Source organism: Zalophus californianus, chromosome 1 (assembly GCF_009762305.2).
Source record: "Zalophus californianus isolate mZalCal1 chromosome 1, mZalCal1.pri.v2, whole genome shotgun sequence".
In the NCBI taxonomy this organism is placed as follows: Eukaryota; Metazoa; Chordata; class Mammalia; order Carnivora; family Otariidae; genus Zalophus; species Zalophus californianus.
The window spans coordinates 114,802,741-114,807,766 of NC_045595.1; the positions used below are offsets into that span (position 1 = coordinate 114,802,741).

At 44.6% G+C, this 5,026-nt stretch overlaps 1 pseudogene; it reads left to right on the forward strand.

Moving 5' to 3' along the window:
• The first annotated feature begins 1,168 nt into the window (after positions 1-1,168).
• On the forward strand, positions 1,169-1,974 carry LOC118357107 (annotated as a pseudogene).
• The last annotated feature ends 3,052 nt before the right edge of the window (positions 1,975-5,026 follow it).

The window sequence follows — 5,026 nt, forward strand, 5'->3', positions numbered from 1 at the left end:
CCTGGGATCATGACCTGAGCCGAAGGCAGATGCTCAACCGACTAAGCCACCCAGGAGGCGCCTGGGTGGCTCAGTCAGTTGAGCATCTGACTCTTGATTTCAGCTAGGGTTGTGATCTCAGAGTCATGGGATTGCCCTACATAAGGCTCCGCACTCAGCAAGGAATCTCCTTCTCTCTCTCCCCCCTTGCCCTCCTCCAATCCCTCCCCCATACTCTCTCTCAAATAAATAAATAAATAAATCTTAAAAAAAAACCTACAGTAAACCATTATAAATTCAATCAATATCAATTTTGGAATTTGCAAAAGTGAAGAGATTTCTTGAGTATTATTGTAATTTTATTTTTTCTGTTTTATTTACTATGATTCTATGTGAGCTTTTTTTGTATTTTTAAAACTTTTGTTGAAGTATAATATATATGCATGGATCATGTTATAGCTTAATGAATTTTACAAACTGAACACTCAAATTTCAGTGTTTATAATCTCTTTCTTTCTTTCTTTCTTTCTTTCTTTCTTTCTTTCTTTCTTTCTTTCTTTCTTTCTTTAGAGAGAGAGAGAGAGAGCATGAGTGGGGGCGAGGGGCAGAGGGATTAGGAGAGAGAATCTTAAGCAGACTCCACACCCAGCGCAAGGCTTGATCTCACGACCCTGAGATCATGACTCGCCACCTGAAATCAAGACTCAGATGCTTAACCTACTGAGCCACCCAGGCGTTCCAGGAATTCCATTTCAATGCCAAGGTCAAACACACAGAATTTAAGTTTGTAAACACACACTGAAGCAAAGATTTGAATAAGGACAGAGATCCTGAATACAGGGACTATGGGACAAGAGAACCCATTTTTCCAAGATGAGATTTGAGAACTAATAAGTGCAAAACAAATTTCTCTCTGGTGTAATTTGCCCGTATTATTTCATTCTGAGGCCAATCTTAGCAAGCTCATCTTAGGCTTGTGGCTGAGACATTTGAGACCAAACACTTACTTCTGACATCTGGAGGTCTTATCTGGAGGGAGAGAAGTATGAGGAGAGATATAGGTACTTTCTGCCACATAAGTATTTCATTTGTCAAAAGCCTGTGGCCTTTCTGTGCTAACAAGAGAGGGGTCCATATGAGGGTCTATATTTTTCTAGGTCCCCATGGAACTTAAAGGGAAACTTTCACAATGTTCAGAGCCCTTGGCATTCTCCTGCGAAGGGAGGAAGATGTCCTGTAATTACTTGCAGCAAGAACCCACTTAGGTGGCACCAACCCTGACCTCCAAATGAAACAGCACATCTACAAAAGGGAAAGAGATGGCGTATTTCAAATCTGGAGAGATCTTATGAGAAGCTTCTGCTGACAGCTCGTGCCATTGTTGCCATTGAAAAACCCGGTTGATGTCAGTGTCATATCGTCCAGGCACAGTGGCCCGGGGCCTGTGCTCAAGCCAGCTGCTGCCGCTGGAGCCACTTCAATGGTGGCCGCTTCGCTCCCAGAACTCTCGCTAACCAGGTGCAGGCAGCCTGCAGGGGCTGTGTCTCCTGGTGGTTACGGATCCCCAGGCTGACCACCAGCCTCTCACAGAGATGTCTTCTGTTAACCCTCCTGCCATCGCTCTGTGTAATCCAGACTCTCCTCTGCGCTGTGTGGACATGGCCACCCACACAACAGCTCGGGAGCTCACGCAGTGGGTCAGGGGCGGTGGATGCTGGCCCGGGAAGTTCTGCACACGTGTGGCACCATCTCCCGTGAACCCCCAGGGGAGGCTAGGCTTGATCTCTCCTGAAAAGGCCATGACCAAGGAGGAATTTCCGGGTGAATGGGCTGCCCCAGATCCCGAATTTACTGCTACTCAGCCTGAGGTCTCAGATGGTGTGCAGGTGTCCTGCCGTTCCCTATGGAAGACTGGAGCTCCCAGCCACGGCTCAGAAGTGCTCTGCAGCTCCCATTGCTCAGGCCACTTGGTGGGTAGCAACAACCCCTGAGTGATCCTAAGCTGCTCTTCCACAGACTCTTTTATTTTTTTTTAAGATTTTATTTATTTATTTATTTATTTATTTGTGAGAGAGAGAGAAAGAGAGAGAGAGCACATGAGAGTGAGTGCGTTCATGTGTGCAAGTCGGGGGAGGGGAACAAGGAGAAGGAGAGAGTCTTAAGTAGATTCCACGTTAGGGACGGAGCCCAATGTGGGGCTCGATCTCATGACCCAGAGATCATGATGTGAGCCAAAATCAAGAGTCTGATGCTTAACCAACTGATCCACCCATGCACACCTCTTCCATAGACTCTTAAACAGAAAGTGGATCTCTCCTGAAAAGGAAATAAGGTTAATGGAAAATAAACAGTCTCTTAAAAAAGAAAGAAAAGAAAAAAGTCTGTGAATAATAGATGTCCTGAGCCTCAGAAAGGCATGCAGCCTGGTGTGGTGGTGAGGGCATGGGTACAGTTAGATTAACCATAGTTCAGGTCCCAGTTCTGCCACTTAACTTGCTATAGAATTCTCAGCAAGTTACCTAAGCTTCTGGAATATCACCTTGTCTGTAAAGTGTAAGCTCCACAAGGGATGTCTGTGTTGTTCGCTGTTGTATATCCAGTCCCTAACAAGCCTGGCACTGTGGCACTTGGTGCCAAATCAAATAGGGTATTAAGGGACTATTCTGACAAAGAAAAGAACTGCCCCTGACATTCAGAAGCTGCCCTGTACTCACAGGTAGCCTACATTATTCTCCTGTTAGACAAAAACAATTTCACAGAACATCCACCCCTGACAAGGTTACTCTACACCATACTAAAATGAGACAAAGCAAGGCCACTGCATAATTTTGTATAACCATAGATAAATACAAGGTCACTGTGCCACCCACAAAATACCAAATACTCCCTCTCTTGGCCAAAATGAGTAATTGCTACTTCTTTACCAACTGCAGTTTTATCTTTTGCCTCTCTTCCTATACATAAGATTTGTGGAGATATCCATTCATAGAATTACCCCTACTTTCTGACAGCATCCAATGTAGAGCAGACCCCTACTTTCTTAGAGACTCTCTCAAGTTACCCAAGAAAGCCCAAATTCTATGCTAGGTTTCTTTCTTTTTTTTTTTTAAGATTTTATTTAAAGATTTTATTTATTTATTTGAGAGAGCAAGCGAGCAAGCAAGAGAGAGCACAAGCAGAAAGGGGGTGGGAGGGGAGGGGCAGAGGGAAAAACACAGACCTCCCTGCTAAGCAGGGAGCCTGATGGGGGTGGGGGGTACTCCATGAGAGGACCCTAGGATCATGACCTGAAGGCAGATGCTTAACCAACTGAGCCACCCAGGGGCCCCTATTTATTTATTGAGGGGGGAGAGAGAGCGCGTTCACATGTGCGCACAAGCATGAGTCGGGGGAGGGGTAGAGGGAGAGGGAAAGAATCTCAAGCCGACTTCCCACTGAGCAAAGAGCGCAGTGCTGGGCTTGATCTCATGACCCTGAGATCATGACCTGAGCCAAAATCAGAGTCAGATGCTTAACCAACTGAGCCACCCAGGCGCCCCTATGATAGGTTTTTTTCTAACACCCTCTTAATGAGACACTCCATGATTCCTCACAATATGTTTGCATTCACTTCAGTGAATAATAAACACAATCTGTTTAACTACAGTTGTGTTCCTAGTGGTATTTGGCTTAAGGGAAATGACAATATGGATGGAAAAAGTGGGAAGATAAGCTTTCTTCAGAGTTGTTGTATCAAATGGATAATTAATTCACCAAAATACATTGAGGGTCTGTTTTGCACCAGGCTCTGTGCTAGGTGCAGAGAAGATGGAGAAGAACGAGACTCAGACTGCTCTCCAGCAGCTGAACCTGTGGAACATGCAGAGTAGAAAATTTATGATCAAATTTAATGTTGTTGGCACCATTATAGAGGCATACACCTTCTATAAAGATGTTGTAGGACCACACACAAAGGAAGAACATCTTTTTTAAACTTACCACCTCCAGAAGTGTAAGATAATAAATCTGTATTATTCTATTGCAGCAGCAATAGGAAACTAATATATGATACTACAGCTTAATCTTTAAGGCAGACTGTCCCAGGCATAAGCAAAGGTGGACTAGTTCCTGTAGGACCCTCCAGCTGGTCTGTATGGCTGCATGCTTGGGAATGTGACAGGGTGTGTCAGGATTAGATCCTGAAGGATCTTCTTTCCATGCAGAGAAATTGGAAAGAATCTGAAAGTTGTCAGAGACCACTGAAGGATTAAAAGCAGGAGAGTGTGACAAAATCAGATTTGCACTTAGAAGGATAGGTTGGAGTCTGGAAGTAAGGAGAAGGAATGGGAGATTACTTAAGTACCCTAGGCAAGAAATGAGAAGCCTACTTTGGTCACCTTCTATAAGATGACTGCTTATTCCTTGACATTTGGGGTGAGAAGACAGAAAAAAATGATTGTGTTCTTTAAATATTTGAAATTCCGTCATGAGAAGAAGTGGTTAGGCATGGTCTGTGCTGTTCTAAGATCAAGGTATAAAATCATAGGAAATATTAAATGCACTAAGGGAAGCACATTCTAACAATTAGTGGACTAAAAATAACAGACTTCACAAATAATTGGGTCTTACCTTTCTTTCATCTCTCCAGCAAAAATGCATTTGAGTAGTTAGGCTGTAGCAGGCATTAGGCATATGATGGGAACAAAAGAGACAAAGACACTGCCCTTGATGGAGTTTGTTTGTGTATTGTGTGTGGTACTGTTTACAGATAACTTTTATATAATCACTTAACAACAAGAAGCAAGCAAGCTCCCAATCAGGATATCTGATGGGCGAGTTTAGCCTGGAGCGAACTCTGGCCAGGGAAAATCGGGAAGGACGATAACCCAGGAGAAGAGTTGGAATGTCTGTGCGAGTCTCAGGCACCGTTGCATGAGGGAGGCCACGCCTTCTCTCCCCACTCCTCCCCACTTGCCCCGCCTCTAAGCTCCGTTCCCACCCCCAGTGCTCGCCTAAGCCTTCCCCTTCCTCCGCCTCCTAGCCGCCCCTTTAACCTCCTTCTCTAGGA